The 15,315-nt window shown below is 41.2% G+C and overlaps 1 protein-coding gene and 1 pseudogene across 2 annotated transcripts in view; one reads left to right on the top strand and one right to left on the bottom strand.

The window, feature by feature from the left end:
• Positions 1-15,315, top strand: part of LOC139478586 (IQ motif and ankyrin repeat domain-containing protein 1-like) — a 325,873-nt gene that overhangs the window by 124,798 nt on the left and 185,760 nt on the right. The gene's annotated exons all lie outside the window — the stretch shown is intronic.
• Positions 1,513-4,384, bottom strand: LOC139478646 (uncharacterized; annotated as a pseudogene).

The following is a 15,315-nucleotide window of genomic DNA, read 5'->3' on the forward strand; positions in this document are numbered from 1 at the left end:
ACATAAACATGTACATGAGAATAAATTTTTATAATACACTGGACATGCATGTTGAAAACAAAATACGTTGGATTTGCACAAACCACAATATTACATTATCATTTTGTGCAAACACAACAAGCAATGAGATAGAATGCAAAAATATTTAATGAACATTATAACAAACACATAGATTTAATGGTTTTGGCACGAACTTGGGAGCTGACTGATTTTTATCACAGAGGAGGGCTGAGCGAGAGCTAGGTGCTGTCCTGGAGCCGCTATGAGGCTTGAACGGTGGTCTGCGGACCGGGGCTGCAACCTGAGCTCTGGTGCTAGCTTATTTACAAGGAGAGAGACGACCGAGAGCTAGGCGAGGGTCCTGGGGCCGCGGCGGCGGCTCGGACGGTGGTCTGCAGACTGGGCCTGCGACCTGAGCTCTGGTGCTAGCTTATTACAAGAAGAGGGACGACCGAGAGCTAGGCGAGGGTCCTGGGGCCGCTATGAGGCTCGGACGGTGGTCTGCGGACCGGGGCTGCGACCTGAGCTCTGGTTTGGACTTGGGGGAGAAAAGTACACTCTAGATGAGTGGAAATAGCCCAAAGCAAGTGATTGGAAGGGTACCCCCTTACAAGAGTGAGTGCCCCCAAGTTGTGCTAGGTGTGGTAAGGAAGGTACATTGTGTGCAACAATATAAAGAGGGATCACAAGATAAATCAACATCGTACAAAGGAATAGACCAACACAACCAATTCAACGCAGCTGATCGGAGATGTCCCTGTACTGGGTATTATGGACAAGAAATTAAAGACAACTGAGCATTCTTAATAACGTCCTCTGGGGTCCGAATATAACGTGTAAAACAGTCTGACTGCCACCTGCCCAGTGTTTTTATGAGGTGATCTTCCATACGAACAGTTGCAGCGGAGGTCGCTGCCCCAATGCGAAAAGAGTGTCCAGAGTATTTAGCTGCGTCAAGGTGTGCATGTTTCATGGTCATGTTGAGCCATTGCAGGAACATGGTACGGGATATGGCTTTTCCAACACAGTCAACAAACAGAGGATCACTGTCCCTAGCACCATGTGATAGTCTTACTTGTTTAAAGCGGTTCAAATTGGCAAAAGGGCAAATGGGAGAGTGGTTGGCAAACAAGGGAATGACTACACCCTGTCTAAAAATATCTGTCTTTGAAGCTTTGAGCACGAGAGTACACTTTCCTGTATTATGGTCTATGGTGACATCAGATAGACTTAAATTGGTACTAGATTCGAAGTCACGAGAACATGTGAACTCGGCACATTGTAGAAAACCAAAGAAGGCAGTGGTGCACATGACCTCCATTACCAGATCATTGAGAGGTCCGAGCACCCCTTTGCGTAGTGTACACACAATCTTCTTCAAAACATCGTAGGTTATGGGTAAGCGTTTGGGCACACCCTGTTGTTGTAGCTTCTTGTATCCATGAAGTAGGGTTCGTAGCGGATTTAGACCAGCAGTAGACACTGAATCGAACACTGTATGTACACCTGCCTTCAGATAGGTAAACCGAATACCCGCGAGATAGGATTTGACAGTGACATACTGTAGTTTTGCCTCACTGAAACAAAAGGCCACATATTGTTGCAGAAGTGCAGAATTAACTGGTGGCAGACCTTGTGCTGCCCGTGTGAGGCTTGAGCATGTAGAGTACAGGCTATATCTCAGGAGAAAGGCAAAGTATGACTTTAAGCCAGAAGCATAGGTGGTCTTGGTTCTGGCCGCCACTGCAGCATCCAATAGAGTGTCTAGGTGTCTTGCCAGACCCATATCAACTGTGAGTGTTGTGGACATGGTGTTGCTTGTGGTGCCGCAAGTGGAGCAAGTTTCCGAAATCTGGCAATCTGTAACCGAGACAGAGAATCAGCAATTTGGTTTGACACGCCTGGTACATGTTTGGCACATATCACAAAATTGTCAGAGGCTGCTAGTGAGGTAACCATACGCATCAGAGGCATAATGTTTTTGCATTTCGATCTGCCCTTGTTGATTATGTTTACTGTTGATTCATTGTCACAATAAAACAAGATTCTTTTCCCTGACCACTGCTTGCCCCATAAAACGGCTGCTACTACAATGGGATACAGTTCAAGTAGCGCCATGGATCGACTGTTGTTTTGGCAATGGGCTTGCATAGATGGTGGCCAAGGGGACGAAAACCAAGCACCCTGAAAATAACCTCCAAAACCTAAAGTAGATGTGTCGGTATACAGTTCCATGTCAGAAGCCTGTGTCCTGGAAGAGTCGTGAAAGAAAGAAACGCCATTCCACTTCTGGAGAAACACATGCCACATGTGCAGATCAGAACGAATTTCAGCGGAAATGTTCACTCTGTGGTGCAGTTTTTTAACAGATTTAGATAGATCAATGAGGTAAGACACAAAGGATCTTCCTGGCACAACCACTTTGCAGGCATAGCACAGATGTCCTATCAGAGACAGTAGTTGTTGTTTGGTACACTTTCTCTTGTGACTGAACTCTTGCACTAACTCCGATATTCTAGCCAACTTGTCCAGGGGTAGTCGGGCAGTCATGGTATTTGAATCTAAAATGATACCTAGATATTCCATCTCACAGGCTGGTCCAACGGTTTTATGTGGGGACAACGGAATTTTCAACTTGTTGAAAGTGGCTGTTAATGTTTTCATAGTAATAGAAGCTTCGTAGTTGGGTTCATCAATGGTGAGGAAGTCATCCAGCAAGTGTAAAACGAAATGGACCTTGTAATTGTTTGTGAGGATCCAAACAACGGCTTGTGATATGCAATCAAAGATACGAGGGCTAGATCGGTATCCAAACGCTAGGCGCTTGAAGAAGTAATACTGATTGTCCCATCTAAATCCGAACAGTGACCAATAATCTGGGTGAATGGGGATTTGCTTGAAGGCGTCTTTTATATCCACCTTACACATACTCGCGCCTCTGCCTACTCGGTTCAGTTCCCGTATGGCATCATCGATTGTCACGTAGGTTAAAGAGCACATGTCCTTGTCTATCGTACCATTAATGCTAACAATGTCATCGTTGTCATGTGGGGCTGAAACGTCCAGGATCAGTCGTTTTTTATGGCTGTATTTTCCTTCAGCGATGCCCAGGGGGCTGACCCGAAACACATGGTAAGGGGGGACTGAAAATGGTCCAATAATGTAGCCCCGATCTAATTCTTGACGGACAAGGTGTGTTACGGTATCGGGTTCTTTCCGGGCGCTCAGATTGTTTTTGCACTCCTAGGTAAAATTGGGCACTGTTGCAACGAGAGGGTGAAAACCGTGTCTCAGTCCATCACACAAGTATGTTACAAAGTTCTGATCAGGGTGACGCCTTAGTACCTCTTGTATGATGTTGGTATTTAATGGTGTCAATTCCTCAGCAAATTGTCACATGTTGATTCCATGTCCCTTATTGGAATTAGTGTCGGATTTTTTGCAAACCAATTTGTTGTGATTCTTCCCGAAACAAGTGGAGCAAACATGCAGAAAGTTGCAGCGAATGCGCATGCAGCCACTATCATTGAAATTATTGCAAACCTCCTGTCCCTGGTACCATATTTTTGGTCGACCATGTGAATCGGTGGAGCCAAGCTACACAGAAGATATCCTTGAATACTTTGAAGGCTCTGCTGAATTCGGCAAAGTTTAAATTCCTGGTGGTACGTGGGTCAAGTTTTAACACGTTTTTGCATGAACCTGTCTCTTCAGCAATTCTATATTCACCGGATTCTTGGCATGGTAACAGCAGAGAAGCCAAATTAATATATTTACCTTGGTGAATTTTACGCCTTGTACTTTCATCAACGAAGTTGACATGGGGCACGGAAACTGACAGAACACATTGCGTTGGACTTGTCTGTGATGTAGGCCAGGCTATGTTTTCTCCACTGGGAGCTCCAGAGGATAGACGTTGGGTGAGGGATGTCATCATGTCCCTCATTTCCCGCATGACTCCCACCAATTCCACATTTGCTGACGATAACTGGTTGCTTGCTGTTGACACTGTTGCCGGAATGCTAGTAGAGCTGTCAGAATTCCCGCTGTTTACATACTGGGGAGTAACGTCACAGGAAGGAACAGCATGTACAGACGACAATGAAGAAACGGGGGAGGAATGTTGAACAGCGCTGGCCCCTCCACTGGCCGTGTGGTTCTCGTTAAAATTTTCCTTGTACAGTTGTAGGATCGTCTTTCTTCCCCACGATGCAGGCACTGTGATACCTGAGGAGCGCAGCCTCTGTCTCAGGTCAACTGTTGTCTCGTAAGGGACGGCTTTGCCTGTCGCACTCGCTCTGACCTGTGGCCCAACATGGCGACTGTTGTCGGAAGTTTCAGGAACAGCCGCCCTTGTTCTCCTTGACGTCCGTTTCGGTGCCATTGTCGGTGTTTTAGGTACCTTGCTGACATGCAGGAGGTGGTCTGTGCAAGCGGCAGTTGATTAATAAAGGTATGGCAATTTTGTAGCAAGTGTTGTTGTCCTTCTAGCTTTGGGAGAGGAATGGAGAGACACGGGGCTTATGGGTAAAAAAGGCTTCCCGTGCGCATGTGCAGAGGGGGAATTTGAAACCTTACTAGGGATAGTTGTAGCGCAACATAAACACGTACATGAGAATAAATTTTTATAATACACTGGACATGCATGTAGAAAACAAAATACGTTGGATTTGCACAAACCACAATATTACATTATCATAGTGACTCCGGTTTTCATTTCGTGTGACGGTGAGGCATTAAAACATTCATACACCCCTCACGTACTTTGACTCGTCTCAATAAACATATCAATACAAAGCTTATGTAATCACTATCAGAACTTACAGACAGGCGCGAAGCTTTAGTGACAATACCCTAATTACTTCATGATATGCATGACGATGACTGAGCAGCGACAGTCAGTTCAAATGTGTGCCTTTGTTGTCTAAGCGTACGCTTATAACACCTGGTCGTGTTTAAAGAACAATTAATATTTTAGATAAAATGGAGGGTTTACTACCGAACGTAACGTAACCACACAATGCTTCCGACTCCCAAACAACCAAACAATATTCACGGCAGAACTAATGGGCATTGCCTCAGCCCTCCATAATCAAGAATCAACGGTAATGAAAACGCCGATAAAGCAGCTAAACTATCCCTCAAAATCCCAGAAATAAGCTTAAACTTACCCATCTCAAAATCAGAAATTGAAAGTGTAAACAAGCAAAAAATCACACAAAAATGGCATAACCTATATCTAAACTCAAATAGCCAAATCAAAAAAGTGCTCAGCAAACCACTAACCAAACCAAAAATTCTCCATCCATCAAAAAAAATCGGCAGAGTAATCACTGAACTCCAAACAGGACACACCAACCTAAATAACCAACTAAAAAAAATATAAAAAACACACTATAGGTAACTGCCCACACTGCAAACAACCAGAAACCCCAGAACACGCACTCATCCACTGCACACACTACCTAACACATCGAACCGCATTACAAACCACCCTCAATCTAAACAAGGCTCTCACTCTAGAAGCAATACTAAACCCACAAAATAAACTAGAAAACTTCAAGGCCTTAGGCGTATTCTTAATAAAAATGGAACTAATAAAACGCATCTAAAAACACAATAACCTACCAAATCAAAATCACATAAACAAACAAACATCCACCATACCCAGCTCTCATAGTTCTCCTCCCTAACCCCATTGGCATCTATTCCAAATCTCAAAATTCCCAAATTCTATATAAGCAACCCCTAAACCTCCCTCTTGGGTTGCACAGACCACTTTCGCCCCTTTCGGAAACTCATTAAATGTCCTGGCCGGGCCCGTGTGCGAAATACACATCAGTCGGAAAGCGCACGTTAAATCTCCAAAGTAAGTAAGTACCGAACGTAACGGTTGTCACAAGCATGATGATCAAGTCAAGGATACATAAGCGATGGTCCTGAAGAGATAATTCAAATACGAATGTACATATGTTGCTCTTTCTAAATAAGCACATTTACATTTATAAGCAAACATAATTTGACATAGTGTCATGAAATTGCTGAATGGTTGCTTGGCCACCCATAGCAGGTGTTGGGTGGTCTGCAGGGCGTTATCAGGCAGCCTATTTTTTCTTCTTAGGTGTCAGGCGACACCCGGCATTCGGCTGCATGATCAGGGTTTCTGTAGCTTTTTGTTCCGTCTATAAATGCGTGTCTGGTCGGACCCCGCTTACTTTTATTAGAATGCCAGCCTTCGACCTGGTTGGTTGTTTGGGATCCTGTGGAGCTGAAACCTCTGCTCACCATCTTGAGCCTCGCTCACTTGCCTGTGAGACGCCCCTATAATCCTCTATTGTTTTACCAATCAACACGCTTCATTGGCTATCGTTTTACAAAAACGCTTTTCGCAATAGTGTGATTTGGTTTTCTTTTGACACTGTTTCTGGTAAATATTCCCTGGATAGAGAAGATATTGGCGACATGGGTTCCAAGCATCGTTTGATATTTGTAAACAATTCAATTCATTAATTTGAGCTCGAACATATGTTTAAGAAAGTAAGAGAGGTTCTGATTACTCGCGAGTGTGTTATCGGATATGTCGACAGATGGATTCAAACTTCAAATGGTATATTTCGAAATTCAAGTTCTATACTGACTGCACTAACACCTGCCAACAATGTTAGTGAAATATTTAATATGCTACAGTTTCATAATAAAAGCGACACAATCCATTTCCATATTCAAAAGAAAATCTCTGCTAAAAGCATTCCGACTGTATCGTGAGCATGTGTTTATAAATCACTATCAAATAGTTATGGTATCGGGCGTTTGTGAAACGTTAATTCCATGTAAGTGGTAAATAATACAACACAATCGTCTTGCCTCCTACCATCCCAGATAATATTTCCACCATTCAAGTTATATCACGGCGTGTCAGCTTAATGTGGGAGGAAAGCCCAAAGTGATGCAGGTCTCAGACGTTCACCATTTCGGTGAACCCCACGAGCATGGGTATGGTGCTGACAAACCTAGAAACTTAATTGGGGCGAACCGGGTTTCGAACCCACAATCATAGGTTTCTGGCGTGCCCAAGGGACGCAACTATGCACAGCGAATCGCAACGCCTAAGACGACTGGGCCACCCGTGCCCCCCACTTAAATCAAAATCGGGGCACCATGTTATAAATCCTGAAGACGCTCAAATAGCAGTTCATGGAAGATTTACATTCTCTCATCAATTCTAAGAAATGTACTTGAAAAAAACCATTTGATTACAATTTCCTAATCAAATCTAGTTATAATCAGCCTGATAAGTCTATGTAAATACATACATGTATATTCTAGTGTCTTCCTCTAAAACACGAAACCAGCTCTTCCCTAAGTTTATTTCAGAAGCTTCGTATAAAGTTGTGTTATTTGAATGTGGTAACTGTACATGTATGTCTTTGACTTGCAAATACCTGACTTGCATGTGTTTGTGGTGGATACGCTCTAACCTGATTCATGAGTATGATTCAATAACACATGCTTATGATATAGTCGGAATGGAATGGAAAAGAAGTAAATTATGGAAATGGTTTTGTTTATTTTGTTTCCAATAAAAAGCGTATTCTTTTACAATGTTAATAGTCGTCCACACATCAAGAACTGTGTAATACAAATACCTAACGACGTAATATTTGTGAAGGACTTCGTTTACCATAGGAAATCTTTAATAACCAAACGATTTTGTCCAGACTATTTCACATTATATTCAGAATGAAACTTATCACGAAACATTATGGGATACTAGACATGCACAAAACATTAGTTGGTTATGAGATAATTCCGCGTTAGTGCCGCAATAGTGGCGAGAAAATTTCGCGAAATTTTCGCGAAAATAGGGGAAGTTACTTATGAAATGTAGTGTATATATAATAATGGTGATAAAAAAAGCTATTAAATGGAGAGAATTACCACAAGGTTTTTATTATATCAGTGATGTCAAACCAACCAAATACGGTTATAAATTGTTTCTTATCAATTTCCAAGAAGAGTGTAGTTATATAGTCTGGTCTCCTAGTAAAATGAACGAAGAACTTAATAAAAATGTTGAATATCGCTTTATTGATAAAAATAATAAAGAATATTTTTATTACCATTTAGGCACATCTAAAGCAATGATTGGCCCCAGGTATTGGTGAGCTAGAGCCAATTTAACTTAATCTCATGACTATCGTTGAATCGCATAATCATTTTGGCATAAAAAATTCCTCCTGTAATGGTGGTATAGGTATATAAATCCAGCTCCAGTGGGGTTGCGGCAGAACCATCATTGCCTATTCTACTCTTTCCAATATCTTCGTGGGCTATAGTTAATTAATATTGATGATTCTTTTAATACAAATCATGACGATCATTGAATCACATCATCATTTTTGCGTTAAAAATTCCATCTGTTGTAGTGGTATAGGTATATAAATCTGGCTCAATGTGAAGTGAGCCAGAATCACCATTACCTATACTACTCGATCAGTGAATGACATCATCATTTTGACATAAAAAATTCCCTCTGTAGTAGCAGTATAGGTATATAAATCTGGCTCTCGTGGAAGTGGTCCAGAACCATCATTGTCTATACTACTACATCCTACAAGACACTATAGTCAGCATGCAGGAAGACCTACTCTCCACCCAAGTCTAGATGTCTTCACAGCTACTATGGGTTCAGCGTCAATAACTGCAAGCACAGATTCATTGAAGAGCTGTTTCTAACCGAACCAAGAATTGGAAGCAGATTATGCCCGACCGCTAGATTCTAGACATCGTGGCTCATCAGACGCAGATTTTGTCTAGTCAGCGGCAAGCTAGCGGCAGGAGATCTGGCCATCAGGAAGCTACTAAAGAAGCAAGTCATTTGGAGACTAGGGGAGACCAACAAGACCATAGTTTTTATTCTCCAGTATTCCTAGTTCTGAAGAAGAATACGACTGAAATGAGGATGATAATTGACCTAAAGATACCTGTGCTTTCGCAATCAATGGTCGACGTTACGTGTTTCATGTCCTACCATTCGGGATATTAAAAGCCCCTTGGCTATTTACCAGGATTACAGTGTCAGTCATCAGGATTGCCACCTCCAGCTGGTGCGAATCCATGGATACCTAGACAGTTTCCTGGCTGCAGACCCAAGAGGAAACTCAGTTACACCATGCAGAACATGCTATTTATGCTTATGACCTACCTATGCTTCCTAGTCAATCCCAAGTCCGAGACCACTCCGTTTCAAGACATCATATACTTCCTTCAAAGGAAGGTTGATGTTACCTCGTCTACAGACATGGATAAACTCACTACGATCCCACACCCTTGAATTCAAGACTTACCTTCCAACTTTGTACGAGACCTGCATTGGTGGACTCGCATGTGATGAGCGGCATCACTCTGACTTCTCTGACGCCCGAAAACAATTTATTCACAGACATGTAAGATTCAGGATGGGGAGCCAATATGGACGATCTCACGGTACAGGGAGCACCGGAGAGAAGAACCTTCATGTCATCTGCAAAGCCATCTATTACGCCATCCTGGCATGGAGGACACGTCTCTCAAAATCATCCATCCTCATAGCCACGGACAACACCACAGTAGTGGCTTACATCCAGAAACAAGGGGGAACCAGATCCAGCTCCCTGATGACGGAGACTACATGACTGTTTGCCTTGGCAGACTCCATCAATTGCCGGATGGAAGCAAGACATATTCCTGTGAAACTGAACATCCTTGCTGACAGCTTTACCTGTCAGGGGAGAATAGTGGCAACAGAATGGACCTACACCCCCATCCCCCCCCCCCCCCCCCCCGACCTTTACTTGGGACACGCCACACCTAGTCAGTTTGCATATTGCAATACTTATTTTATAAACAAAATCAGTGTGCTGACTTAGGAAACCTAAAATGGAACAAATAAACAAGTAGCAAAATGGTATGTCGGCCAAAATGTGTCAAAAACAGGAAAAAATCACTCAATTTTCATTTTCAAAGTATTAAAAAACTAAAGATAATGTAACCTCCATATTGACAATGATATCTCAAAATCTGCCTGAATGCTTTAGGAGCTTATGAAAAATTTCACAATTAATATAGGTATATAAGATAATTTTCACTTATTTTTTGTACTTTTGATTATATTGACTTACTTGGAAGTGTCAATGTGAAGCACTTTTTTGCAATTGCTTCAATATTGTCAGTAACTCACTTACAAATCCATTAGTTTTCTCCAATACAGTGAGAAACATTTAGTCACTGCCACCACTGTCACTGTCACTGTCACTCAAGCCTTCAGGCTCATCATCGTCTGCAGAGTTTTGGCAACCAGAGCAGGTGCAGTGTTCAGTATGTGGCAGTCCAGATCTGTCACTGCAGATGAGTGATATATCTGCAGCCATACTGTCATCTGAAACATGGCTCTCAACATGAGTTGCTTGAAAGCATCTTCTAGTGGGAACATTGTAGCTCCCTTGTCAGTGTTGGACATAGCCTAGGTCATCCAGGGTGTTCAAAAGTATAGCAGGAGGACGAATGGTCTGGCAGAGTTAGGGGGCTCAATCCAAACTGACAAGTTCTTCAACATTTCAACATGTGTCAGCAATATTGAGAAAGCTGTCTTCTTTGAATTTATAACCAGACATCACCATAAGAATATCACATTTCACAATGTTCTAGATCCAGAGAATACCCAGTCTTGATTATCTCATCTCAGTGCAATAATGCCATTGAAACTTGGGTCCCAAGCAGTGTATTGTTAAGTGGCACAAGAATGTGAGTTCAAAAATTTTTTTAAAGATTTTATCCTTATCATTCTCTCAGCTAATTTGTAGTCATCTAATATGATCTCTGTTTTCATGTTAGAGGTGTGCACACTCCACTGACCCACCGACCAACCGACCCCTCTCTCTAACCCTTAAATATTTTGGGTACTTGGTGTCTCTTGCCCTGGGATGCTTACAATATGACAACATCAACACCAAGCAAGATATTAAATATGTCCGTTCACTTTGTATATTTCTACAATCTTTGCTCGACTCTTGCTTGCTGCTGTATTTATCAAAGCAAAGTGATGAAATATTCAGGAAATCAAGTATTTAATGTTTCGACTGACATTGCACAACGGTTGACATATCTCTTCTGATTCTTCTTGATTCTTGATGTAACAATTGTTACGACAGTAGATATATGTAAATGTAGATTGTGTTGACTCGCAAGTGGTAGGGGTAACTAATGATTGACCCCAATAACTATATTCCACACTTTTGGGATATTGAGCCCCTGACATGTGCTACATGTCATTAACATAAAGAGTTAAAACACACAAAGACTTTGTTCCTTTTAGTGACATAAATCCAAAGCATGTTTACAGCTAAGTATGTTTAAAGCTTTTTTTTATACCACAACACATTATTACAGTCTACAAATGTGGTAACATCTTACAGACATAACCTTTAGAATTCAGTATTACAGCAGATAACAGCACAAAATATTTTTTGAATAGTTATAAAACATCAACACCATAGAACAACCAGTCTCAAATATCCGCCAATGCAGATTATGGGACGGAACAGCAAAATAGCCATGAAAATTATATGTATAGATCACTGAAAATCAGTAAGAATGATTAACTTGTCCTGCCCTACCGATAACCCCTGCCACTCACAAAATTTGCATAAACGTAAGCGTTGTATGTTGCCTTCCATGCAATGGTTGTCTTTAAAGAGACCAGAGAATCAAGTAATGGACCAGACAGAAAATCCAGTGACACGATAAAGCATTTACTGCTTTTTGTGGAAACCCTAAACCAATAATTTCATTTTGAATTACGTCTGCTGTGTACAAGTGCAGAAGTGTGTTTGGAACACAGCATGGGTACATAGCCACAATATTGTTGTTATGCCATGAGTATAGATATTTCTTGGTTATATCTCGGTCATATTCCCGATGCACGTGAGTTCCATGCAAATTGAAATGCACATGCGTTCCCCCATTTCTTGCCCTATAAAAATCCACCCAGATCGGATAACATTCATCTGTTTTTGAATTGCTACCACATGCCAAGATTGACAAGAAATCAGCAACACTAAGCTTGGACGATTGCAAGCTGGACAAACTGCCCGGCAAGTAGCCAGTGCATTTAATGTCCATGTAAGTCTCCAGCAATGGTACCAGACCACCAACACTACTGCTGACCGACCACGTAGTGGAAGACCAAGGGTCACCACCCAACGTCAGGATTGTCAGGTTGTGCAACAGCATCTTCAAGATCGCTTTGTTACTGCATTGGAAACTGCTCGACAGACCACCGGGACACACCAGCGACACATTAGTGCGGACACCGTGCGTTGACAATTGACGAGCCGACACCTCCACTGTCACAGGCCACACCGAGTACCCATTCTGAGACCGTGTCATCGCTGGGACCGTCTTCAATGGGCATCACAGCACCAGCATTGGTGCCAACAGCACTGGAGAAGAGTCCTCTTCTCAAGGGAGAGCTGTTACTGTAACTCAACAGCAAATGGCAGAGGGAGAGTCTGGCGACGCCGTGGAATTGGAATTGGTCTTGCACAGAGGGTCGGCCCTGTTGTTTTCCAGAACATCGGTCCAGGGAGAGGCAATGGTGTCACAGCAGCTTGGTACATTGATCGAGTCTTGAGACCACACACCATAACTCATTTGGCTTGTCGCCGCAACCCTGAGTTTCAGCATGATAACGCTCGTGGTCAATATATATATAGGCAAAGTATTTACTCCCAAACGTTGTGTTCCTCATAATAAAGAAGTTGACAACCTTTTCCTCATGTAACTCTTTGTGTCTTGAGATTGAGTCCACAGTATAATCTGACTGTCCTTTTTGAGGGGGAGCAGCTATTTTGATCTTGTTGTGCACATTGTTTGTTTGTTTCTTGTACCGGTATATTCTATAGAGCTTAACCAAGCATACCCAGAACCAGTAATGAAAGTTGTATGTGCAATTGTAGCTTTTTTAATACTATTTATGTATTAATTTAGAACTTGACCTTCAAAGTGACATTGACCTTTATATATACCTTCTTGGTGGTTTGAAAAATCATTGATTTTATTCAAACCTTCAATAATATCCTACATAAAAAAGATATTTGCAAATGGTGATATGTATGTGTTGTATAAACCTGTTATTAATGAAATTAGCAATGGGAATATAAAAATTGCACAATTTGACAAAATGGGGGGGCTGGGGGGTAACATATTACCAATTTTTTTTAAAATCATAAAAGCTATGTGGAATATGAACACTGCCGTCTCAATTTGAGATATTAAATGACTTTGTTGATAATACTAATAATAATTCATTACGCTTCATTTTCCAATAATTGGAAAATTATAATAGAGCAAAATTTACCATATTGGGGCTTATTTTTACTAATATCTCAATTTGTGAGAAGCTATAATTAAAAAATAATAATAATAATTCATGTCTTCTATATGTTTACTATCACATAAATGATAAAAATAAGGACTCAGTGTATGTACTATCTTTTAAGGGGTCTTTATTTGATTTTCTATATTTTTACAAAATGAAAGTGCATTTTGACCCCAAAACAGTATCTGCTACCAAAACATTTGACCACAACCATTATTTTCTGGTCCTTTGGATATAAAAACATCAGGAAAATCTAAGTTTGTTTTGTTTTACTATGGGGAGGGGTATGTCGGCAGTTTGAGGGACTGGCCACTGCTCTAAATGTGACCCTGCAGAGTATGGTTCCCCAGATCTTCTAATGGAAGAACCTATCCAGTTGCCTCTCCGTCGAGATCTGTTATGCCAACCCAACTCCAGCATTTTCCATGACAATCTGCCTAGCCTACATCTAACCGCCTGGAAGTTATCCGGACACTCTGAGCTTGCCTCGGAATCTGTGGCAAGATGATTCTAAGAATACTAGCTCTGTTACATCAGAAGTACCCCCAACCACCTCCCCAATTTATCTACATCTCGAAGTTAGATGTGGGAAAAAACTTTGGTTCCCACCATTGCACATGTCATAGCTTGGATGGTTATGGTGCTATTTGGGAACAACTAATTGTGTGATCGACAGTGAAGAGGAAGTCTGTTGAAAATCTGAAAATTTAAGTTAGTGTGACTGAAGCCATAATACTGTATTCTCCATAATATCCTGGATATGGAAATCCTACATATACAACAATAACATTCTTTCCTATACAGTGCTCTTGATTAGGAACATCATCTCCCATTTTCTGTGTCTCCATTCCATTGTCCTCTTTCTGTTTCTCTGCTCAACCATAGTTCTCTTTCTGTTTCACTGATCCATCATCCTTTTATTCTGTTTCACCAGAAACACCATATTTCACCATATGTGTCTTTCTGTTTCTTACACACCTGTGGGTGAGAAACCCATTTGAGATAACTGGTATCAAATATATGTGTTAGATTGAATTCCAGGCCTGTGATTGGCTATTCCATGGTGATGACCTGAGGTCAGATGATGACGGACTACTTTCCTGAGTGTAAGCCATTCATAAGTTCCTTGTGCTTCAGTCGAATGTTCACCATCATCTGTATTGAACCACAGGACCGTGTAATTAATAATAATTATAAACATACTCGTCCTCGTCTGCGAGTTTGTTTGTTATTATTATCAGTTACATTATCTGTTGTTATGTCAACGTTATCATTTTTCAGAGTGTAAAGCCCCTGGATGCCACAGTCACACATATGTCCCTCCTCTTCAACCCTCACTTCAAAGTCGAATAAAATTCAAAATACATCATGGAAACTAATACATTTCACAGTTTTGAATTCCCCCTTCTGTTTATCATTTACTGTCATTTTACTGAAAGTGACTTCTGAAAATTAGGTACATCATAAATCTTGCCAAATCACAATTCACGGTGATATTTAGCCTAATGTGTGTTTAAAAATCATAATATTGGATATTTACTCAAATAATTAAAGTAGAAAAATAGCACATTATCATTAGTGATTACGGGTATGAAATCCCTAATGATAATTCAGAAACGTCGCTGATAGGCCTAGAATCGTTTTAGAATGCTTTGGAAAATACGCATACATGAACGCCGAAGTGTACATTCCGCAAAATTGGATTGTGTTTACAAAATGCTGGTTATGAGACGCCTATTCGATCAGGTATATTTCAAACTCAACTGCTTTACATGCATCCCTGAATTCCTCATACTTGTTAGAAACAAATGACAAATGGCCTTTGTCACCAATGCAAATTATCTAGATGAAATCATGCGAAATAAATTAGGTATGGAAACGAACACTGTGCTCGGAAA

The sequence above is a fragment of the Haliotis cracherodii genome, unplaced genomic scaffold (genome assembly GCF_022045235.1).
Source record: "Haliotis cracherodii isolate W230 unplaced genomic scaffold, xgHalCrac1.p SCAF_4, whole genome shotgun sequence".
Classification (NCBI taxonomy): Eukaryota; Metazoa; Mollusca; class Gastropoda; order Lepetellida; family Haliotidae; genus Haliotis; species Haliotis cracherodii.